The sequence below is a fragment of the Haliotis rufescens genome, unplaced genomic scaffold (assembly GCF_023055435.1).
Source record: "Haliotis rufescens isolate VD_foot unplaced genomic scaffold, xgHalRufe1.0.p SCAF_13, whole genome shotgun sequence".
Taxonomy (NCBI): Eukaryota; Metazoa; Mollusca; class Gastropoda; order Lepetellida; family Haliotidae; genus Haliotis; species Haliotis rufescens.
In genome coordinates this window covers 31140167-31167320 of record NW_025963813.1, presented here as the reverse complement: position 1 = coordinate 31167320, position 27154 = coordinate 31140167, and positions in this window count along the sequence as shown.

Sequence of the window (27154 nt, the reverse complement as noted above, 5' to 3'; positions counted from 1 at the left end):
GAAAGTTGAGAAATGGTTTTACAATGAAAAAGAGAGCTTCACAATGTAAATTTGTAGGAGTTATTTTTAAGTCAAGATTAATTTGGCCAAAGAACTGTGAAACTATTACTATATAAGCAAGAACAGTACAAAAAAGAGAGCTTCACAATGTAAATATTTAGGAGTTATTTTTAAGTCAAGATTAATTTGGCCAAAGAACTGTGAAACTATTGCTATATAAGCAAGAACAGTATGTTCCGTGTCTTCAAATTGATGACGCATTACCAGAATATATCTTTAGAAACAGCTGTACAATATTTAATTTGAGAACTTCACCGATTTTATTTACGGTAGTGAAGTTTGAGGATACATTTATAGTTAGTCTATTGAAACAGTTCAAAGTATACATTTTACAAGATTTCTAAAAAGAAAATATTGTTCCACAAATGCCGTTCTTGGAGAAGTGGGCAGCCATCATTTACGTGCTCACTATTTTACTAAATGTATATACACTATTGGTGTAGAATAATTCACATGCACCCAAAACGGCATGTCCATGCTTGTTACTTTAAGTTTAAGTCATATGATGATCTTAGTTGGTATAAATTAAATTTCTCAAGTTAGAATTATGTTGTTTCAGACCGACTTTGCCTGTGTTTGCATTGCCCAAAATTAAATTGTGACGATATGAAACCGTTTGTTTGTTTGTCTAAACAACGATGTCCAGACAAAGAAATGCAAAACTGGTTTTAGAAAATTGGTAATTCATCATTTCTGTCTCATTATGATTCCTATAAGTACGCTCTTGCTCCAATAGTATATCTTAATCACCATTGATGGGGAAATATTTTGGTACATATTCAAACCAATTTTCGTATTCTTTCCCATAATCAAAAAGTGCAAAAAAATGTGTAATAGCAAAGTTGATGTAGACCAACATGTATTGAAATGTCAGAACTGTGATTATATGGTTTTCGAAGATGCGTGCCATTTCCCTCTGTTTGCCTCTTTGGGGTTTATTCTGTCTGCTGATCGCAAGTCGTATATTTCATATATGAGATATCAACATTGTGTACAACCTCGTTAAGGATGTTAATAAAATGTACATCCTTTAAAAATATTCCCAGTATTTAAAAATTGATGCCTTCTTGAAAACAATCTGACCTCGGCAATGTCGGACAAACCATTTTATGCACAGGGGGCTACGTTTGGTCTTTCTCACATATTCTCACATTTTCACGTTGAATATAGGTATCTCGATCTTTTCTCCCAATACAGATTGTCATATCTCGTCAACTTTTGGACGGGATCGTTTTGGCCATTGCATTCATCTGCGTTGCCCAGCTACATATGTGGGGATCAACTCACTAGACACTTCCCTCTCAAACATAACGTCGTCCAATTTACGATGTCCTCAAGTTGCGAGCGCATGTTCTAAGCTCCAGCAACGACGTCATGATAGAACAATTTGTTTATCATAAAATAAACCATGTTGCCTTCTTCATTGTTCTGAGCTTTGTGTTATACATGAAATGTAATCAAAACATCAGTTTGTCTTGATCGTGTAGAGCACAAATTACAAATTACATTTACATAGTTTGTTTTCTCCAAATATGTCTCTCACGTTTACCATGTCTGGATTAACTCTGCCTCAACAAAGAACAACATTCGAAAGTAGCACATTATATTTGGGGTTACACTTTCTGAATAAAGTTCACATTCTAGCCAGTTATTGTTTGGGTGGAGTCCCATTCGGTATTCAAACCCACACTCTCAGAGTAAGACACCTACATGTAATCGCCAACTGAGTCAGCGGCTTAAACACTCGGCCGGCCACTGAGGCTTCCTCAAACATTGAAGCCCTACAACTGTAGTCAAGATCACTTACTTAAAGTTCCCCTCTTAAAGTGTAAATGGGCATGGCTTTTATGGCCGAAAGCTATGAATAGACAAAGACTTTTAGTCTCAGATGACACTGTACTGAGAAAGTGTAATCCAAAATAAAACATTTGTTACATTTGACCACTTTATAAAAGGCATTGGTATCTTTGTTTCTTTAACTGTGTAATCTTCTATAGATCGGTACATCTCAACATATATATCTGAATAGGACATCAAATATCTATTAATCGGTTTCTGTTAAGCTGCACCAGACCTAATACGCACTCTTAAGTTGAACTGCGCTATGTCCAATCTTATCTAAATCCTATTGCATGTCTGGTAACAAATTGGTATTGTCAAACAAATAGGGTTATACCCCTCTCAAGTGCAGAAGTAGTAAATGACTTTCTAACTTTAGTCTTTTTCTATGATGTCTGTGTTGAAATATTTCGCTTAACCAGAAACATGCCTCGGATACTGAATAAAATAATATGGAGTCTATGTGGTTCTTTTTTACAGAATAGTTTTATTGAAATGGATGATGGTCCTGATGCTTTCGTGCGTCCTTGTTTTATCCCCCGAATGCAGAGCTCAAAGCAGGGTAACAACAAGTGCGGTCTTTTAACGTATTTCGGTATGACGCGGACGGGGATCGTACCGTGGACCTTTAGCTCTCCGGGCTGATGCCCTATCCACTAAACCACGGATGCGGTCGACCTCTATAAGTAGATAACTGGATCCAAGATTCCATGTGTGAGAATATCACCTTCGCCAAAATGGATACTCACGATGAGATCGTGTCTCACTGAGAGAGGCAACAATACATTTCAGTGAAATGATGAAGTGTCCAATGAGGCACACGACGGCTGAACATCTTTGCCTATTGTTGGAGAACAATGTTATATTGATAAACATGACATTATGGGGTGTTTTATCGTCTTTTAATGTCAAAGGTAATATATATATATATATATATATATATATATATATATATATATATATATATATATATATATATATATATTCAAGGACATGGCCGTTGTGTCTGTGACATAAACAGTTAAAACGACATGAAACATACATGTAATAACCATTGCTTCATCAGTATTCCACAGAGGGACCTTAAAGTAGCGAATGTCTTGGATGCCACATATATATAGGCGTTAGAAATTTGCAGTACTTTGTGTCAAGGAGCCTAGGACAACAGAAAATGTTCAGCAGTGCAATAGTGTTTACATGTTGTTTAAATGCTGTGCATGACACATATCTGGGAGTCCAACCACATCTAAGATAGATTCCTTGAAATGTTTTATCTTTTCAGTCGTCTTACAAAATTAACTTCCTACACATGTGCATGTTGCATAGCTCTGTAAAGAGAGCAATATTGCCGCCTCATTTGCGGTCATTCAACCCTTGCTAAATCTGCATGCCATACAAATGAAGAATAGTTATATTCAATGCACCTTCAAACGAATCTTTTGAGAGAGAAGATGTAAATATATTCTATAAGAGGAACAAACAGTTCTAACACAGGAGTTATGTACCATTAACGCGCTTGCATCTGTCAGTCATTAGAATGCAGACGTTGATCATGAAAAGCAGAACTATTTTCTCGTTGGCATTCCTCACATTTGAGTGCACAGGCTAAATCCTCCTAGTGCCTCTATTTCCTTTCACCATATCCAAGGATGACATTTTTGCCCAATAATTCTTCACAGATCTCTTCAACTGATAATGTTTTTGTACTGGCGCACTGCTATCTTTAACAGTTTCAATACAGCGGGGAGACATATATTGCGAGCAAGCTATTGGAAGGTTTTGAACTTGATTTTGTCGACTAAATCGCGTGTGTTATTTTCCCAGCGTTTCAGTGGGCTTTTCGTTGTGATTATACCTGACTGCCAAGGCGATGTGCCTGATGATCAGGGGTGTCGTTAAATGAGAATAAATTAATAATGTAAAGTGGTTTTCATGATTATTATTAACAGCTAATTGTACCAATAGATGAAAATCAAAGAATCAAATGACCTCAATCTGCCCTGACAAAGATCACTGATTACTTTCATCAAATATATAAGCGGCTTAGCTAAGCAACTGTAATACAACTTCTTTCAGTGGCATTTAGAAGTTGGTGTGATGAAGAAAGACAAGTTCTATGGATGAACAACAGTTACTTCTTTATTACAATTAGTGCGACGTTTCGGTGTAGATGCTAACACCTTTATCAAGCAAGTGATGTTGATGGACACAGGGAGCTGATTAAGATGATTGGAAGCCAGTGAATGACTAATTACTTGCTTGATAAAGGTGTTAGGATCTTCACCGAAACGTCGCACTAATTGTAATAAAGAAGTTGTTCATCCATAGAACTTGTCTTTCTTCAACTGTATTACAGTAATAGATTGAGATTAGCTGAAACAACACTTAGACAAGATACCGACCATATGTGTAGACAGCCAATTAAGTTGGTTGCGACCAAATAACACCAATTAACTCAACACCCCAATGAGTGAATAACTTCGGCTGGGTTAAAAAGCGGGAAACAAAGACATCTCTATCACTAAAATATTACACTTAGACTACAAAGAGACGAGTACGTCTGAATATGAAACTAGGCTCATCGACTAAAGACAGTCACTTTGAATGAACAAGGAACTACTAAAATTCCCAAATAGCGAGACAATCACGGGAAGGTCGGTTACTATGGAATACTAAAAGAGACATTGTCGCATTGTCACCCTTTCAAAAACAAGCAAAACATGTCAAAATTAGCCAAAGCGCGACATTGCGACAATGCGACAACTCGACATTTTGGCCATTTGTCGCATTGTCGCGTTGTCGCATTGTCGCGTTTTGAGTAATCTTTTTTATTTTACCAAAGCGCGACAACGCGTGACGGTGCCGAAAACTCTCAGGAGCCAAGCATCCACATGGTCACCAATCCAATTAGGACTCCCGGTGACAAAAGTGACCTGTGAAATAACTGAAATATTGCTCAAAGCGGTGTTACACCTAACTCGCACACAACCTCAAATATATGAATTCGCTGTGCAGCGTAGCAGAAGTAAGGATAAGTATTTATGGATGAACAACTTCTTTATTACAATTAAGAGCGACGTTTCGCTTGATAACGGTGTTAGAACCTACACAGAAACGTCGCTCTTTTGAAATGTCGCATTGTTGCATTGTCGCGCTTTCATCAGTTACTGCTAACTTTGAAAATTTAACAAAACATGATCTATGGTTATAGATGAATGCGCCGAGTAAACAAACTTTGTTAAGTGCGACAATGTCGTAACATGTGATAGTACCAACAAGTATTAATTATGATAGTAATACAAAACAGAAACCTACTTCTTTACAACGTCTAAGGAAACTATATATCATTGCTTTGATATTCTGCAGGACGGTTACTGTATGATTTATACTGTGTTCATGCTGACCTCCTGTTCTTCACTGGTCAATACTCTGTTGCAGTCAATATGTGCATGTGTTTAGCATCTGGGTTGATAAATGATACGCTCTCAAATTACGAGAGACAATCATATGCTTTACTTATGACGGATGTGGTTCCCCATGACTCAGTATTTATTTGCTGTTTATACCAGTACAGAGACTGGTTCAAAAGTTGCATCTGTGCAAGAAATATCTTATTGATAAGGATCTAGCATAAATATTTTGCGAAGAATTATTTCTAAAGATTATATTTAGAAAAATGTGGAAGTTGTTTTGGAGACTGCTTGCTACCAATCTCAGCTACAATCTGTGCAAAATATGTTGCATTGATAAGGCTCTAGCATAGATATATTGCAGATTATTATTTCTAAAGATTATATTTAGAAACATGTGGAGGCTTTTCTGGAGACAGCATGCATGCTACCAATCTCAGCTACAATCTGTGCAAAATATGTTGCATTGATAAGGCTCTAGCATAGATATATTGCGGATCATTATTTCTAAAGATTATATTTAGAAACATGTGGAGGCTTTTCTGGAGACAGCATGCATGCTACCAATCTCAGCTACAATCTGTGCAAAATATGTTGCATTGATAAGGCTCTAGCATAGATATATTGCGGATCATTATTTCTAAAGATTATATTTAGAAACATGTGGAGGCTTTTCTGGAGACAGCATGCATGCTACCAATCTAAGCTACAATCTGTGCAAAATATGTTGCATTGATAAGGCTCTAGCATAGATATATTGCGGATCATTATTTCTAAAGATTATATTTAGAAACATGTGGAGGCTTTTCTGGAGACAGCATGCATGCTACCAATCTCAGCTACAATCTGTGCAAAATATATTGCATTGATAGTGCTGTAGCGTAGATATATTGCGGATCATTATTTCTAAAGATTATATTTAGAAACATGTGGAGGCTTTTCTGGAGACAGCATGCATGCTACCAATCTCAGCTACAATCTGTGCAAAATATGTTGCATTGATAAGGCTCTAGCATAGATATATTGCGGATTATTATTTCTAAAGATTATATTTAGAAACATGTGGAGGCTTTTCTGGAGACAGCATGCATGCTACCAATCTCAGCTACAATCTGTGCAAAATATGTTGCATTGATAAGGCTCTAGCATAGATATATTGCGGATTATTATTTCTAAAGATTATATTTAGAAACATGTGGAGGCTTTTCTGGAGACAGCATGCATGCTACCAATCTCAGCTACAATCTGTGCAAAATATGTTGCATTGATAAGGCTCTAGCATAGATATATTGCGGATTATTATTTCTAAAGATTATATTTAGAAACATGTGGAGGCTTTTCTGGAGACAGCATGCATGCTACCAATCTCAGCTACAATCTGTGCAAAATATATTGCATTGATAGTGCTGTAGCGTAGATATATTGCGGAGTATTATTTCTAAAGATTAAATTTAGAAAAATGTGCAAGCTTTTTTTTAGACTTCTTGCCACTAATCTTATGAAAAGTGTACAACTACCTCCTCTGCGACTACGACAACGACTTGTACGTTTTAGAGTATTATTCTTTTGGACACAAGTGGTGTCATCCAGTGTCTTCTTTGGCAGCTTAAATTGCATTTACTTACAATGCAATATTTCAGAGACAAGTGACATAACATAAATATTATGTGTGTATATGTTTATTGAAATTTCATTATTGTTTGTAGTTTAGAGTTTACACGAACGGACCATTTGGCCTTAATTCATGTTTGTTCATCGGATACATCTTCTACATGTCTTTCCCAACCACACGGACTATGAATCTATTCATGTATGGACGGATAACAGTCAGTATTGATTTAAATGTAATTTGATTAATACTGATTCTTTATATCAATTGTTTCCACTGGGCCAATCAAAAAACAAATATTTCACAAAAACTAAACTCGGAGACCATGTTTGAACACTACTTTGTAAACCTTTTCATCGTGTATATATATATACATGATTCAAGGTCTACACACTGTGGCACACTGAGTCTTATTTGTCTGCACCATCATATACTAGTACATGATTCAAGGTCTACACACTGTGGCACATTGAGTCTTATTTGTCTGCACCATCATATACTAGTACATGATTCAAGGTCTACACACTGTGGCACATTGAGTCTTATTTGTCTGCACCATCATATACTAGTACATGATTCAAGGTCTACACACTGTGGCACATTGAGTCTTATTTGTCTGCACCATCATATACTAGTACACGATTCAAGGTCTACACACTGTGGCACATTGAGTCTTATTTGTCTGCACCATCGTATACTAGTACATGATTCAAGGTCTACACACTGTGGCACATTGAGTCTTATTTGTCTGCACCATCGTATACTAGTACATGATTCAAGGTCTACACACTGTGGCACATTGAGTCTTATTTGTCTGCACCATCGTATACTAGTACATGATTCAAGGTCTACACACTGTGGCACACTGAGTCTTATTTGTCTGCACCATCGTATACTAGTACATGATTCAAGGTCTACACACTGTGGCACATTGAGTCTTATTTGTCTGCACCATCATATACTAGTACATGATTCAAGGTCTACACACTGTGGCACACTGAGTCTTATTTGTCTGCACCATCATATACTAGTACATGATTCAAGGTCTACACACTGTGGCACATTGAGTCTTATTTGTCTGCACCATCATATACTAGTACATGATTCAAGGTCTACACACTGTGGCACATTGAGTCTTATTTGTCTGCACCATCATATACTAGTACATGATTCAAGGTCTACACACTGTGGCACATTGAGTCTTATTTGTCTGCACCATCATATACTAGTACATGATTCAAGGTCTACACACTGTGGCACATTGAGTCTTATTTGTCTGCACCATCATATACTAGTACATGATTCAAGGTCTACACACTGTGGCACATTGAGTCTTATTTGTCTGCACCATCATATACTAGTACATGATTCAAGGTCTACACACTGTGGCACATTGAGTCTTATTTGTCTGCACCATCATATACTAGTACATGATTCAAGGTCTACACACTGTGGCACATTGAGTCTTATTTGTCTGCACCATCATATACTAGTACATGATTCAAGGTCTACACACTGTGGCACATTGAGTCTTATTTGTCTGCACCATCATATACTAGTACATGATTCAAGGTCTACACACTGTGGCACATTGAGTCTTATTTGTCTGCACCATCATATACTAGTACATGATTCAAGGTCTACACACTGTGGCACATTGAGTCTTATTTGTCTGCACCATCATATACTAGTACATGATTCAAGGTCTACACACTGTGGCACATTGAGTCTTATTTGTCTGCACCATCATATACTAGTACATGATTCAAGGTCTACACACTGTGGCACATTGAGTCTTATTTGTCTGCACCATCATATACTAGTACATGATTCAAGGTCTACACACTGTGGCACATTGAGTCGTATTTGTCTGCACCATCATATACTAGTACATGATTCAAGGTCTACACACTGTGGCACATTGAGTCTTATTTGTCTGCACCATCATATACTAGTACATGATTCAAGGTCTACACACTGTGGCACATTGAGTCTTATTTGTCTGCACCATCATATACTAGTACATGATTCAAGGTCTACACACTGTGGCACATTGAGTCTTATTTGTCTGCACCATCATATACTAGTACATGATTCAAGGTCTACACACTGTGGCACACTGAGTCTTATTTGTCTGCACCATCATATACTAGTACATGATTCAAGGTCTACACACTGTGGCACATTGAGTCTTATTTGTCTGCACCATCATATACTAGAATAGTGCTGATCATGAGTAAGGCGTTGAACAAGAAACAAACAAATCCCATACACAATATGTGCCTATTTCACGTTAAAGGCACTGCATTTCGCTCTAAATTTGAACAAACGTGCAATTGTCAGATGTAAACCAGGGCTCCTGCAGTAATAACGATGCTAAATACTGTTCTGTCAAACCAAGTCGGTAAAATAATCGCATGTTTTAAAGAAACATTTGTCAAAGGGAAATCTCGTGGCTTGTGTCAAAGCTGTTTCATTACGGCTCCATGCCATCATCACATCTGTATAATATAAAAGTAAACTATTTCTCCTCAATCCCCAGTTTCATCGATCATACTGACAACAGACGTTTCCACGTGGTACAAGTTATTTTTCTGTTCCAATGCTAATTTGATGTTGATATCCATAAAAAAAGTCTTTTTTATCAGAGATACAGATGCGACATGTATTTGCGTGTGACGTTGCCATGGGTTATGCGCAATTAACAATCATTATTCCCTTTATTTGCAATAACAGTTCCCTATTCGAAAGAGAATTAGAATCAACTTTATTCTCCATGAATGTTTCTCTTTGAATGTTAGGGGACAGTCATGTTTTGAAGGAGCACAGAAAGTGCTTTGCTGAGAATGCAGAAGAAGTTATACCGACTGTCATTTTCAAACAACCTCATCACTCTGAATTAAATAGACTTATGCATTTAATCATATTCACTGCTTCTTTAGTCAATTACCTGTTTCTGGTCAGACGAAAAAACTCATGCGATATTTATGGGCCTCAATTTGTTGTTACAAGAACGCGCATATTTGAATACATCATGGCCATGGTTGAAAACTGTATGAATAAAGACGACAAAACACCTTTCATAACCATACAAAATCCTAATTGTATGGGGCGGTCGGGTAGCCTAGTGGTTAAAGCGTTCGCTCGTCACGCCGAAGACCGGGCTTTGATTCCCAACATGGGTACAATGTGTGAAGCCCATTTCTGGTGTCCCCAGTCGTGATATTGCTGGAATATTGCTAAAAGCGGCGTAAAACCAAACTCACTCACTCACTCACCCCTTATTGTATGATTCCGACTATGTCAAAATGTAAGCGGATCCTGCCCCACCGGTGGCAACTGTTACAAACCCATGCATAAAAAAGTCAATGTTCACCAGAACGAAAAAATATGTGTCATCAGGAAATTATTAAAATTCAATTGAAAAATATGGCAATTTAGTACAGATATAAGCTGTTGAAATATATAAGCGATGAAATATTGAAACATCTAATAACATTTAATTTTCTTCAACTACTGAAATATGTAAGCGATGCTTACCATTTTTCAGTAGTCTTTACCGAGGATGTCTTTGAATGAAACACAATTTGATTCTCTTATTGGCCGGTCGCCAGGGAACTAACAATAACCAGAAACGATGAAACCCATTTAATGGCGTCTAGTCTTGCAAAGAAGAAATGTAAACATTTATGTATGGTTATCAAATATGTAATGGAGACCACAACCCGGAACCTTTGGGTCCAACAGTGATAGAACAAAATATTAACATCAGATGAAAGTGTACACCAGATTTTATCACGGGGTCGTTCGGTTTATGGTCTTCGTTCTGCTTTCGTTAATCCAGTGTAGACGTCATTATTAGCTTTCTGACTCCTTCCCAACAATAGCGAATGGGTAACTACACATACAGCGACTTTATTAATGTGTCAAATGTGTAAGATTTATTGACATTGTTACCAAAATACATTCTGTAATAGGACGTATAGCAATATGCTCGTAAATGCTGTCTGATATATGTTACCTCACTGTATGGCATTGCGTCATTTGATCGCCAAGGCCATCAAATCATTTGATTCACAGACCTTTCTCATATCACTGACCACAACGTTTGTTACACTGAAACACGTGAGTGAGTTGCTTAAGGCCGCTTTGAACAGTATTTAAGCATCACGGTGTGCCAGCTTGACATTGGAAGAGAACCTTCAGTGAGGCAGGTCTTTTGCTTTTGTTTGTTTGTTTCTTTGTTTGTTTAACGCCGCACTCAGCAATATACCAGTATATGACGGCGGTCTGTAATTAATCGAGTCAGGGCCAGACAATCTAGGGATTAATATCATGAGCATCGATTAACGCAATTGGGATACGATGACATGCATCAACCACGCCTGATCACCCGATCCCGTTAGTCGCCTCTTACGACAAGCAGAGTCACCTTTTACGGCAAGCATGGGTTGCTGAAGAACTATTTTACCCCGGATTTTCACGGGTCTTCAGCGTTTACCACTTTGGTGAAACCCAGGATCAAGGGTATGTTTGGAGCTACCAAACCAAAGTATATGTAGCTCTGCCCCGCCCAATGGGATGCAACCCAGCACAGTGAAATCCGTCGCATTAAACAACTGAACCACCCGTGTCCCATGTGTTTCCCTTTACTGGTCTCCGGTGCAGTCAATGTGTTGGATGTTACTGGCAATCAAGAAAATAAATATATATCACTGAACATTGTGAAAGATGTTATTCCCTAACTTTTAGTAAGGTTGGTTGGTTGGTTTGTTGTTTAACGCCACACTCAGCAAGAGTCCAGCTAGATGACGGCGGTCTGTAAATAATCGAGTCTGGACCAGACATGCCAGTGATTAATATCATGAACATCGTTCCACGCAATTGGGATCAATAACATGCTTCAACCAAGTCAGCGAGCCTGACCATCCGATCCCGTTAGTCGCCTATTACTACAAACATAGTCGCCTTTTACATCAAGCATGGGTTGCTGAAGACCTATTCTACCCCGGATCTTCACGGGCCAGTGAAGCATTAACCAACCGACAAACAAACAGTCGATAAAAAACAAACAAGTGCACTTGTTTACCAAAGGATCACAAAAATATGGTACTTCATCAAACGCAAACCTCCTGGTATGTTTTAAATCTTTACCATTAGGCGCTAATTAGAATTATTTGAAAAACAGACGTTCCACGCTCATCTCATCAATCATACTCACTGTAGGCCATCCTATTCTTTTGTTACATCAGTTGCAAAGGTCACATGCAGCCGCCAAAAGCATCAATGCTAATATGGATGCTGATCTGCACTAAGTCGTTTGTAGACTACACCAGCAACCTGTATTTCATGTGACATTTCCATAGTTTATATGTCCACCGAGAAGGGTAAAATAACAGTCATTAAGCAGCCTCTTGTCTCGGGCTGAACAATGTTTTCCCAGAATTTGACCTCCGAGGCCGTCTCCGTGATTTTTTTTCTCAACTATAACATATTACCAAAAAAAACCCACTTCCTTCCTCAATCTATGGGGCTTTTGTTACAAAACATCGGGAACACATCTGTCACCTAATCTGGTAAGGTAATGGCCAGGTATGTGTGCAGTGCCGTAGCCAGCCGGGGTGGGGGGGGGGGGGGGGGGGGGGGGTTATAGAAACCAGTTTTATTTGAATCAAGTTGCCCCCCTGTCAAAAAAAGTTAACAACGGCCTTGGTGTGTCTGCAGGCATTCAGTAAACGTGCATGTTTGTTTGTTTGTTTGTTGTTTGTTGTTTAACACCGCACTCAGCAATATTCCAGCTATATTACGGCGGCCTGTAAATAATTGAGTCTGGACCAGACAATCCCGTGACTGACATCATAAGCATCTATCCACGGAATTGGTTTGTTGGTTTGTTGTTTAACGCCGCACACAGCAATATTCCAGCTATATGACGCCGGTCTGTAAATAATCGAGTCTGGACCAGACAATCCCGTGACTGACATCATAAGCATCTATCCACGGAATTGGTTTGTTGGTTTGTTGTTTAACGCTGCACTCAGCAATATTCCAGCTATATGACGCCGGTCTGTAAATAATCAAGTCTGGACAAGACAATCCAGTGATTAATATCATGAGCATCGATCCACTCAATTGGGATCGATGACATGCATCAACCAAGTCAGCGAGCCTGACCACCCGATCCCGTTGGTCGCCTCTTACGACAAGCAGAGTCGTTTTTACAGCAAGTATGGGTTGCTGAAGACCTATTCTACCCCTGACCTTCACGGGTCACGGCAAGCGTGGGTTGCTGAAGATCTATTCTACCCCGGATCTTCACGGGTCAAACATGCATGTGGTGAGGGGGCTGCTTTGAGTTATAAATACATTTGTCTCGGTTTACATATCGCCTGTAAACGTAAATGTATGAACATTAACGGTCCCCGTTTCGAAGGAGATTTGAAAGCCTCAGTGAAGGTTTAAAAGCCGTTATGATCTCTCCTACTGTATTGGCATTGATTTGAAATAACGTTTGTACAGAATACCATCACCAACTGGAGACAGGCGCTCTTTTATTATTCGTGGAATAATCCATGTGTTCGAGGAAGCATAGTGATTACGCCATGTTATGAATGCGGAAGAAGCAATACTAACATCTGTCGCCATTCTTTAAAGGTCTACGACTCGGAATTAAATCGAAAAGTGCATTCAATGTATTTATTTATCTATGAATAATATTCCTTCACAATACAAGCACTTCAAAGGAACGAAGAACAATTGTTTCAATACCCAAAACGCGTGTGATCAGTTTGTGGTTTAAATATATATAGGAAGCAATGTTGCACTTAATCATGGGGGCACGGGTAGCCAAGTCGTAACAACTTAACGGAGAGTCCACTGTACGTTTCTGAATTTATCAAAAACATGTGTATATTAATTAGTATCAAATAGTGATGATACCAGGTGTTCGTAAAGTATCGATTTGTATGTCGTAATTGTATGTAACAATAAATAGGAGGGACATTTGACATTTCACCAATACACATGTAGTTAACCCAAACATTTGTGGGTATAACCCTGTATGATCAAGGGGGCACGGGTGGCCCACGCCAGAAACCTATGATTGTGGGTTCGAATCCCGGTTCGCCCCAATTATGTTTCTAGGTTTGTCAGCACCATACCCGTGCTCGTGGGTTTCACCGAAGTGGTAAACGTCTGAGACCTGCATCACTTCGGGCTTTCCTCCCACATCAAGCTGACACGCCGTGATATAACTGGAATACTGTTAAAAGCGGCGTTCAACCCAACTCACTCACTCACTCACTGTATGATCAAATACAATTCTCCCTTTGCAGAAGCTGAAGCTGGTGTTGTTGTTTTAGGTTTAAAAGGTACATCATCTCCAAAAGGACTGCGGGTGTCTTCTTATCCATTGCTTTGTTGATGCACGAGACCACATACGTCTCTTAACTCGCACTGTGTTGTGTAAAATGTAATTTTAGTTGTATTGAACGTCAGGTAACTAATGGTCATTGGAGTACAAATACGATTTCACCTTTCCTTAACACATGCAGAGAGAGGTAATTGATTTTCAGACTTTTTCTGCTCAGTTAATTATGTTAGATCCGATGTTTCGTTTCGGACCTGTCAGTTACATGTTACAGCCTTTGTTCTATTAAATAGATTGGCCTGATCATGTGGTGCGTGTTGGTTTTGAAGTGGATACAGGAATTTACGTAGGTGTACATGCAGAACGAGCTCTATAGCATTGACATGCATTCCCACACTTATGTTATTATATGTTGTATGTGTTATTTGAGTCGAATTGTGAATAAGATCGATGACAATGATTCTATCAGAGTACCATTGATTTTCTCCAAACTGAAATGTACTGAAAGGACGACAACACAATGACTTCTTTCAATATGGCATTTAGAAGTTGGTGTGATGAAGTAAGACAAGTTCTATGGATGAACAACTTCTTTATTGCAATTAGTGCGACGTTTCGGTGTAGATCCTAACACCTTTATCAAGCAAGTGATGGATAGTGCTAAACAACATAGGTATATATACATATTAACGTCAATTAACGTCAATTATCTTAATCAGCTCTCTGTATCCATCAATCAATTTACTGTATGAACATTCATCCATAGAACTTGTCTTACTTCTTGACTACACAATGGACCAATGTTAGTTGTATAGAAAATAACTAAAGTCATTTGCAATCAGTCTTCTTCTTATAAGAGCGCAGATGCAATTAACCACGATTAAGGGAGGGAAAGACTTGTCACATTTGTAAATGGCCTCCACATGTTTACCATAAAACCTATTGAATGCGTTGCTGAGGCCTTGGACGTTGTAACCTTGATCCAACATTTTTTTAAGCAAGAGTCGAAAGGCGCTCTTTGTACAAATAGCATACTCGAGTTACCAGAGGCTGGAGCTGAGGGATAATTGCACAGCATGAAGGGAAAGGTTACTATTGTTTGTTTTATTACCTTCATTAAATTAAGAATTCTCAGCAAAATATATTTAGAGTCATCTGACTATTTCCAGACAATGGAGACTTTGAAAAAATATTCCCCTCTTTTATTGTTTAAAAGACTTCATTGTACCAAACACACAAACTATGTACGGCAGGGCGATGCTGAAGGATATCCTATGTCGACTTTCTGCATTATCATATTATATTGTGCCAGCTGTACGTAACCTACCTCGTTCACAACATGCGTATGTATGCAACGGTGCGCATGGATGCACGAATATCATTACAGCCTTTTTGTTACCTATCTGCGTAGTTATTTCACCTCCATATATTAGCATGTCTGAGTGAGATAGTTAGACATACGAAACCCTCATTATGTATCTGCTATTGTGGACATGTCAAGCGAGTTAACGTTGATATTGGGGAAAATACAGTGTTCCATAGTCATAGCATCATATATCTTTCAGCAGATAGCTCAAACTTGCTGGCTCACTCACATCACTCGGTTACTCACTCAACTACCCCAAATTGACTGTTATAGTGCCAGCTAAAGTGACCGGCCCGCTAAGGTACCATGCCGCAGTGTAGCATGTATACCCCACTCAGACACAGTACACTTACTCCGAACCGACCAGTCCTTGTTTTAATCTCTTAATGCCGGGCGCCAGGCAGGGTAACAACAAGTACCATCTTTGAGCGTCTTTTGGTATGATGTGGCTGGTGATCGAAACCCGTTCTCCGGGGCAGACGCTCTGCTACTAAACCATGGAGGCGGTAGTATTGGAAACGATTCCATGTGACCAAATACCTGGATTAATGCTTGGCAGGCAGCGGATAACTCACAAGATTTAGCCTGTTATAGTGCCATGTCACATTAAGGCATTTTGGATGTAAAATGCCAGCATTAATCAATCATATACCCAATGCCGAATTCCATATTCACTTTTATTCTCAGTTTCACTTCAATAGAATCATATTCATATCTATATTAATTTTTGTATTGCCACATGTGACAAACAGATATGTATTGGTAGTCACAAATATGTTCCTAATGTTAACTATATTTATCATTCCTGCATGTTACAATGATGAGATCTGATTGGTTCATGTGATCTTGATAAAATACTATTTATCCCGCCTGGGAGGGAAACACATTTCTGAGCGGAAGCATAAATCCCTTTTCTCCGTGGGAAGAAGACAGGATGCACGTGGATTTCTGAACTGCAGAATACATCCCTTGTACCCCGATTCAAGGCAAAAAGCCGCACACTTTTTCCAAGTCAATGAAAGTCAAGTGATATTGGACAAGTTATCCTCAGCTCAATCGAACTGCTGTTTTCTATCAAGAGGCATTCAAACAGCTTTTCCCATTGAACAATACAAACCAACTCTAGATCTGTTTCTGTATTTCAATACGAATTGTCACTTTGTAAACGAAACATTTTTGGTTTGTCAGACAATTAATGCAGATATCAAACAGATGGCTTCGAAATATGGAAAAAATGATCAATGATAAATCAAGCAGCAGGTTTTTTTACCATGGAAACGACAAATTGAAAAAACAAACAAACATACACCAGCCCCATTAAAAGATGTTCGGTATATCATAAACATGTCCGCCCTACCGAGGGAATCCACTGTGCGTGAATGTCCATATACTCATACCTCTAACCACCTTGTGGTTGTGCATATCTGATGAAACATCTTTCCAACTATGAATTTTGAAATGGAGTCTAAACTCGATTTTGTACATTCAAGCTACTGATTGGTGCGGCGTTAATCAACCAGCCACACACCAAATAACTAGAAAATTATACATCACATCCTGCGTTTCAAATCTCATTTATCATCGCTATTGAAATTGACTTTGCCCCATAGAATGATTGTTTACAAATTGTCTTTGTACAATAGATAGTTTCCATTATTTGAAGAATATTGAAGAAAATAATGAAGTAATTTAAAAAAGAAACATGATTGTTTTAAACCTACGCTGACCTACGCTTGATCCTGTTTCTGGATAAATGAGCAAGCAAACATTGACATTAACATGAATGCAAGCATCCATCAAACAGGCGAATCAGCATGTACGTTCAATATTAATAAATTTGACTGAGATTTAATACACGCTGGCAAAGACGTCAGGAAGTTTACCTCCTTGGGAGGATTGGAGCTACCTTTTGTACAGAAAACCATGGGAAATCGATACGTGTCAAAGTGGCTGGTATAATTTGGCAACTATTCATATAAATCATTTGAAAAATGTAAAAATCAAAGACACAAAACTGTCAGCGTTGTTGATATGAAGAAATCGATCTTCATATGTGTTATTAAATACACTCGCAGTTCAATCAATCTCCTTGATTTTGCCGTTATCGTCTATTTTCTTATTACTTGATGTTTTAAAGTAGAAACTTAAATGCATGGGGGGTCATGGTCGTAGATTGGTCAAACGGCGTTTGACCGCTAGACGTTTAACCACTTGTACCTTCAAGTCGTGTTGTAGTTTGATATCACAAAAACACTTTCTCCAACTATTCTGAACTTGTGCTTCATAACGTGAAGCAATTTTCACACTTATATTTATTTATGTCTTAAGAGAAAACAAATAATAGGAAATCAGAAAAGTTTCATACGTACAATTTGAATTACATGTATATCAAAACTAATCAAATAAATAAATGCCTTTAAGCACAATATAGTAAGGGCATTCCATTTTTTTGTTCTCGGAATGGGAATCCGAATAATATATATGTGACAGCTTGAAATGTTTCAACAGATAAAAATATAAAATTAATATTTTCTCGTGGCATGTGGAATCTCTAGTTTTGATTGAATGTCAATAATAGCATGTAAATATTGTTAATGTTAGATTTGGGGTCCTTTACGAGAGCAAGGTTGTGTTCCTTAGGGGTTCCAGGTCATGCTAGGTCTACAGAATCGACAGGCATGTCATAAGAGGAGTATTTAACATACAAAACTTATTTTATTGTTTTTTCAAGCTTTGCAAGATTGACCTCCTATAACGATTTTCCCGACATAATTACTTCACATAATTAACGGAGGGTGGCTGAAAGATTCTGAGCCTAACTGCGAAGGATGAAAGAGTTTACTTGCATTATGTACACAGCTTTCAACACCAAATACACAACCAGGCAGCTTATTTTACAAGTAGATTGATATTCGCCATTGAGGAAAATTGATAAAATTGACAAGGTAATGGCTTCAGTTTTCTGTGATTCCAAAGGAATCCTACAGATGGACAATTTCCCTAATGGTTAGACCAATAATCACCTTAACCAGGCAACCGCAAGATAATAGCAGCCTCTGTTGTTCCACCAAATTATTTCACCTGTGCACAGGCCTGTTGTCGCCATGTCGGCAATGCATAACTCTAACTTTGCACTAATTGAATATCCTAATTATTCACAATATTTTGCACCGTCAGATTTCCACCCTTGACCAATCTTGAAAAAAGATTTGACTTTTGAGGAGTGTTTACAACCCCCAAATGATATGTGTTGAGCTCTTATAGGATTCTCCGTTAACAAAGTCTACCATAAGACATTCTTCGTATACATCTTACCCAAACCCTGTAAAGACATGGGTTAGAAATGGTCCAGCGACCCATGCGTGTCGTCACAGGCGACTAAGGGGAGCGGGTGGTCAGGTGGTCAGGTGCCTTGGTTGATGCATGTGATCGTTTCTCAATTGCGTAGATCGATGACGTCAATCACTGGACTGTCTGGTCCATCCTGGATTATGTACAGACAGCCATCATATAGCTAGACGAATGCTAAGTGCGACGGTAAACATCCATCAAACAAACAAATCTTACGGCAACCGCAATGCTTACATATTTATTGGTTTGATTCTGTTGACAAGGTCGGTGTCTTTATTTGCTTTTTGGGTGGTGATGTTTTTACTTTACACTAGTTTATTTTATTGGGAGATGAAAATGATATTACTGCCAACACTCCTATTACTGTATAGGAATAAACTGTTATTCTGGGTGTTTTACATACATGTAGGGCTCAAAACATTAATGTTAGGTCTCGGACCACACTGTCTACTGTTAAGAAATCATTTCCAAGTTCAAACACAGAGGTTAATCCAGAAATCGTTACGCATGGAACTGAACCACACAAAATCAAGGACCAATCAATATTTTTTTTTATGTAAACCCAGTTTTATGTTTACAATAAAAATACAATGCAAGAGGCCAAATAGATAGCAGTAGCAATAATTCTAAGATGCTTTGCTAAAAGGTATTAGGCGCCGACTGTTCTTTATCCTGCGATAAAGTACACTTTATGAGTTACGTCATAATGGACTAACGTCATGGCGCTGCTGAAATTACTTCCCCTGTGATCTGACGTTTCCTTGGTAACATCGTTCTTTCATTGATGTCAAGCAAGATGGCACATCAACATCAATTTTCAGTGAAATAGTTTCTTTTCTAATATTTGAATAATACTGTGTTGGAAGAAATACGGGAACATGATGTCAACGTTCTCTCATGCCGCAGGTATGTCACCAACATATCCAAACCATTGTTAATGCCACAGCAGTCTCAAAATAGTTTGAGGAGGGTGCTGGTGCCTTCAAATGATGTCTGTCTCGGAACAAACTTAAGGAATGGGTCAACTGAAGTCTACCACAAAGAAATGAGTCAACTGAAGTCTACCACAAAGGAATGAGTCAACTGACGTCTACCACAAAGGAATGTGTCAACCGAAGTCTACTACAAAGAAATGAGTCAACTGAAGTCTACCACAAAGGAATGAGTCAACTGAAGTCTACCACAAAGGAATGAGTCAACTGAAGTCTACCACAAAGGAATGAGTCAACTGAAGTCTACCACAAAGGAATGAGTCAACTGAAGTCTACCACAAAGGAATGTGTCAACTGAAGTCTACCACAAAGGAATGAGTCAACTGACGACTACCACAAAGGAATGAGTCAACTGAAGTCTACCACAAAGGAATGAGTCAACTGAAGTCTACCACAAAGGAATGAGTCAACTGAAGTCTACCACAAAGGAATGAGTCAACTGACGACTACCACAAAGGAATGAGTCAACTGAAGTCTACCACAAATGAATGAGTCAACTGAAGTCTACCACAAATGAATGAGTCAACTGAAGTCTACCACAAAGAAATGAGTCAACTGAAGTCTACCACAAAGGAATGAGTCAACTGAAGTCTACCACAAAGGAATGAGTCAACTGAAGTCTACCACAAAGGAATGAGTCGACTGAAGTTTACCACAAAGGATGAGTCAACTGAAGTCTACCACAAAGGAATGAGTCGACTGAAGTCTACCACAAAGGATGAGTCAACTGACGTCTACTACAAAGGAATGTGTCAACTGAAGTCTACCACAAAGGAATGAGTCAACTGACGACTACCACAAAGGAATGAGTCAACTGACGACTACCACAAAGGAATGAGTCAACTGAAGTCTACCACAAAGGAATGAGTCAACTGAAGTCTACCACAAAGGAATGAGTCAACTGAAGTCTACCACAAAGGATGAGTCAACTGTAGTCTACCACAAAGGAATGAGTCAACTGAAGTCTACCACAAAGGAATGAGTCAACTGAAGTCTACATCAAAGGAAAGAGTCGACTGAAGTCTAAACGACAGCACTTGATCTTTTACTGATAGTTCAATCACTGCTGCCGCTGACAATTACTACCAATATAATTACAACCGTTTTCTACCGCCACCAAAATAACCTAAACACAATAGTGCTTTGTAACAAACTGAGTCAATGATTTCTACCGGTTTCATAATTCCAGTGGGGCAGGACGTTCTTTCCCTTTTCGTGACACCCGATGTCACCACTGATTTTGAGTGATCCATTCATCCAATTATCACCGCGCGCAATATTGCCTTTAACGCCTAATGGAATTTGATTTGGAGGATAATCGATACTGATTATTGTCTGGCGTTAACGCTTAATGTTTTTATTTTACTTTTTTTCGTTTGACAATAGAAGAAAATACCGAAATGAGAATCTACTGGGGACGATTCATAGCAACCATTGATAATCGTACCAGTACAACTTGGAACCCTCTATTTATATTTAACACCGCATCGGCAACATTCCAGCTATATGACGGTGGTCTGTAAATAATCGAGTCCGGACCAGACAGTCTAGTGATTGATATCATGGGCATTGATCCACAGAATTGGGATCGATGACATGCATCAACCAAGTCAGCGAGCCTGACCACCTGATCCCGTTAGTCGCCTCTTATGCTACCATTACACCAAAGTAGTTCTATCTCGTTCTACCCCGTTCTAAAAAAATACTAGAACGGGCTGTGATCACAGCAGAACGCGTAGTTTGGCGTAAAATACGATGCTAGTTTGTTCATAAGGAGTCCTCAATACGTCTATCTCGTTCTTATCTCGTTCGTGGCCAGTCTGCAGTCCGTTTGTATCCAGTTCAGATCGTGTAAAAGTGCCCGTTCACCTCATCCCGAGAACGTTTCGAAGCTGTTCGAGCACGTCCGTAGCCGTTCTCAACCCGTTCTTAACCAGATCAACCTCGTTCTACCTCGTTCACAATACGTCAAAGCCAGTTCTAACTAATTCTTAACCCGACCAACTCGTTCGCAGTACGTCCTCATGTCGTCCCAAGTACGTGCATATTCGCGTCCTGGCCCGACTCCTATGGATACCGAGAGTGTGGTAGCCAGTCTTCATTCAAGTTCAGGGCGCCGAGCTGTACACATCATGCCTCCAAAGAGAAATCGGCCCGGTCGGTGTGCACACCTACTGAAATCTATGTCCGACTGCACCTCGTCGAAACACGTCCCTGGTATGTTCGACGTACGGCAATTCCGTTCGTAGTACAGCAATTCCGTTCGTAATACATCTTTCTCGTTTTAAGTACGTTGTCAATCTGACTAATTGCAGAACGGGATGGACGGGATAAAATTTTGAGCAGACTCAAAAGTTCTAGTGCACCCTCCCCGTCCGAGGAAGTTCGTAAAAAGACAGTCAATAGTTGCTACTACGTCCACTACGTTCATACACAGTTGGAGCCCGTCCGACATTTTCACGAATGTATTGAGAACTAGTTTGGTGTGATGGGGGTATTACGACAAGCATTACCAACTGGTAAGATTGACTATGACTGATCACTTAAAACATTATCATCCACTATTAAGCCAAGAATTGTGTATTGTGTATATTACCTGATTGGACATCATACAAGTAAAGTTATTAAACGACAAGTAGCAAGTGAAAATTATTTTTTGTAAGGTTGTATGGTAAATCATCGCGAAAGATGTGCTTTAATCAATCATGCAAGCTTTCGTACATACCCCTAAAGCTTGTTCAATTATCAGACTGTTTTCTGTTGATGTCATTTGAAACTGATTGCCAGCCACGATACATACAATGCGTCTTTGCTTTCAACCATTATTCTTACGTTTTGTTATCAAAACTGAATTTCTTTCCAAAAGAGTTTGTTTTGCAAATGGGAGTTACTGGCTCATTTATTAAATTTAAGTCGTTAGGCTATCTGGTCAAAAACACTCAATTTATATCTTTTGTAATTTTCAATTTATTTTTTCTACTGCATTAAAAGGGATCTTTCAGTTAAATAAAATAAGTTTAATTACACATGGGTGCTTTTATGCACCAGGCTATTATCCATGAAATGAGGCAACGTGTCGCCAATGGAAAGGAAATGCGCTTGATTCATAGAAAAACACAGTTATACTTGTGTATCCTGCTCAGCTAGCGTTAACATGAATACAGGTGCACACATAGCCAACAATAGGTTGCTCCTTATGTCAATACGAGTCTTCTATGTATTGTTTTAAGTCTTACTTGTACATCGTTAAAATAATATCATCAATAACTGACGCTCTACGAAACATTTGGGTTCACATGATACACACAGCGAGTACATGATAGGTCACCTAATGCATAATTTGATTATGACTGGTTTTGATTGTGAACATTTATGTTTGCGACAATGGTGAGAAAACACTAAAATAGTTTTATGGTAGACATGTACATGTGGAGGATATTTTCCAAATTTGACACATCAGTGACAAAAAAGATGCCCGATGCAATTCCATATCTGACTTGGACCATATGTTCCCATGTTTTTGTCAGGTGAACAATTGACTTGCCTTTGCATGTGTTTCTGATGCCTGCCACCGGTGGACCAGGATACGTTCACCTTTCCGCGAACACCTGATATGATTACTATTTTATAGTGATTCATTAACACATGATAAGGTTGGAATTGTACAATCGACTCTGCTTTTGGTAGAGATTTCTTTTGAATATCGAAAACGTTTTGTCACTTTATATATATATTCGATACATTTCTACTTTTTTGTGAAGATCTGGGGTAGAATAGGTCTTCAGCAACCCATGCTTGCCGTAAAAGGTGAATATGCTTGTCATAAGAGGCGACTAACGGCATCGGGTGGTCAGACTCGCTGACCTGGTTGATGCATGTCATCGATCCCAATTGCGTGGATCGATGCTCATGATATCAATCACTGGATTGTCTGGTCCAGACTCGATTACTTACAGACCGCCGTCAAATACCTGGAATGTTGCTGAGTGCGGTGTTAAGCAACAAACCAACCAACCAACTTTATGAAATCATGCGACAACTACAATAAATCTATAATGTGTCTGTCATGCTTTTGTTAGTTTTAGAGGCTAGTCTCCACCGATCTCGATCTTGTCGCGACGACGCCATGAAAACCAACACCCTATGCTGTTTGTTGGAGGCGACTGCATTGGATCAGGTCAAGTGGTTTGACATTGCGAGGGGGATGGCGGTTTACGAGGTTAGACTCGATTATGTCTGTGTGTATGTTATTGTCGGTGGGACATGTTGGTTGCCATATAGGCCTCTATAAGTCGAGTAAATGTAAAGTTATTGTATCCTGTGTTCTCGGAATAAATTCTACACGTGTAACGCCAGACCCTGTCGCGTATAGTTTTACTAGAGGTGATACCGGAAGGACAGGACATGCTTCTTCTGTCGCAGCACCTGTTGTCATCACTGATTTTCAGGTATCCATTCATGTTATTTCACAGCTATTTTTCCATTTTCGCCAAATGCGAAATATATATATATATATTTGTTGAATGGTTCTTTGCTTAACGGAAACTAGATCTACACTTTGAAGGAAAACGGAAACAGTTTGAAAGCATTCATATAAGGTTACGATCATGTGGTCGACACTGAACGAAACTATAGGGCAATATGGAGGCATTATATATTCAGCTAACTTTGAAAAGACACGAGACGAATTCATTTCGAATGTAGGGAAGACAGTTTTGTCAAAATCGATCCCATCTGACTTAATCATTAACTTTGACCAAACTGGTGTCAAAATCGTCCCAGTTTCTCAAAGAAAATCGATGTGATTGGTGTCGAGGACAAACAGGAAATCACCAGCACTGCATCAGGTCAGGAAGACGTGGGTGGCATCTGTCTGGATCAATGATGACATAAGACAGAAGAACTCTTGTCTTGACCTCAGTAGTGACAATTCAAAGGATGTAATTAGTGTTTGAATGACATTGTTTATATGCTTGTTACAAGTGCTGCTCAATAAAAATTGATGTGGAATACATGGTTGTTTGTTTTTAGCATATGTCTAAGTTTGTATTTCTGCTAACCAAAATGTCCTATTGTTGATATAAATGCGATGTTTGATAATGCGAGCAAAGACCACTCGCATTTTTCGCATTTAATTCACGCTCGGATTAATTTCAAGATTTACAGTATATTGGTTAAGCATTTTGAAAACTATTTCTCTAACCTTTCTCCCCTACAGTCGAAATGGCATACTCGATTTCCAAGAAATGACTTCTCTCGTTGATTTCCAAGAAATGACTTGCCGAGTCCAAATAGTGCCGAACAGGTTGCCATGACATTAAAACATCTATCTTTGGACTAAGTTTGGTGGGTTATTTGTCAACTTCTTTTTGAAAGACTATGTGTTTTGAACACTTATTTTGAACTTCTCAAGACTATGGGTATTTTAATGTTGAACTTTATTCATATTTGTTACACATATAACTACCTGTGGTCACATTTCGGAATGTTCCAAGATTGCAGACCTTTCTACCATGTGTTGTTACGCGTTGCAAGAGAGCACCGTTTTCAAAGTGTTGTTGCTATAATGGTAGAATAGAGATAACAGCGCGAGGTTTGTTAGTATAAATAAGAGTTATCTACTCTACAGTGGGACTACATGTACATCAAATTTCAAACACAGTAGGTTGATCCACTTATTGGACAATCCGAGTTGTGAAGTCAGTACTCGTAAGTAAAATTCCATTATTTTAAGAAAAAAAGCCTACGTTTTTTATTTACTTTTACTTCTTGCTCAAAATAAACATGAAACAATGGCTGGCTTCTTCGTCCCCATTTAAGCGTTTGTTGAAGTAGCTATATAGATAATGAAGAAATGTAACACCATTGACATTTGGTCTTAGTCATTAGAAACAGATTTTCGTTTTTCAGTTATTTTTTGCTCACAAAGTACACATGATACGACAGACGAGGTATATAATGACAACACAAAAGTTATTTCTACGTTTTTCTTAACATTTATTTGTCATTAAGGAACATGATTTGATTTAACCTTTTGTAACAGGTAGCATTTCAAAAAGCCTAACATTTCTTGAAACGAAATGTGACTGATGCGCTAAGATCTCGTATTCATGTACATTTGTTTCCAGAAGTATGTTTGACTTTGCTTTTTATTGGCGAGAATGCATGGAGCTTCCTGGAGAATTTATAAATATTACGAAAGGTGATGGTGAAAGATTGTTTGCCCATTTTTCACCCGTGGGACTCTACCGAGCACACACAATCCGAAGTTACTTCACTTATCCAGGGTAGTCCAGTGGTTTAAGCGTTTCCTGTTGGTTCGATCCTACAATCTGGAACAGTATGTGAATCCAATTTCTTCTGTCCCCGTGATGTTGCTGGAATATTGCTAAAAGTTACGCAAAACAATGCTCATTCACTCGCTCTTACAATTTGGCAGATCATCTCAAACTGTTGAAAGGAAAACATATCGACAGGGATGTGATTAATATTTGACTGACAGAATAGCGCCAAATACATTGTTACAAAATAAACATGTTTCATTTCTTTGAGTCACCGTGGATTAATTCTACCCATGTCATGGTCCAGTGCCAGTATGTTCCCCGACTTTGTTTCAGACACTGCTGACCTGTGAAGATCCGGGGTAAAATAGGTCTTCAGCAACCCATGCTTGCCGTAAAAGGTGACTATGCTTGTTGTAAAAGGCGACTAACGGGATCGGGTGGTCAGGCTCGCTGACGTGGTTGATGCATGTCATCGATCCCAATTGTGTGGATCGATGCTCATGATATTAATCACTAGACTAGACTGGTCCAGACTCGATTATTAACAGACCGCCGTCATATAGCTGGAATATTGCTGAGTGCGGCGTTAAACAACAAACCAAACCAAACTAAATCAGACACTGCTTGTACTGTGTGTGATCATTTGGCGTTAGAGAATTAGTGGCCCAATTGACACTAAGTGGCTAACATAATGACACTCTTCTTGTATTGAAAATGTTTGTTTTTTTATCCCCCGCCGCGCGAAAGCGCGAAGCGGGGGATATAGTATTCACGACCGTCCGTACGTCCGTCCGTACGTCCGTACGTCCCACCTGTTTGTTGCCACGATATCTCAAGAACTAAACACTGGATTGTCTTCATATTTGGAACTATG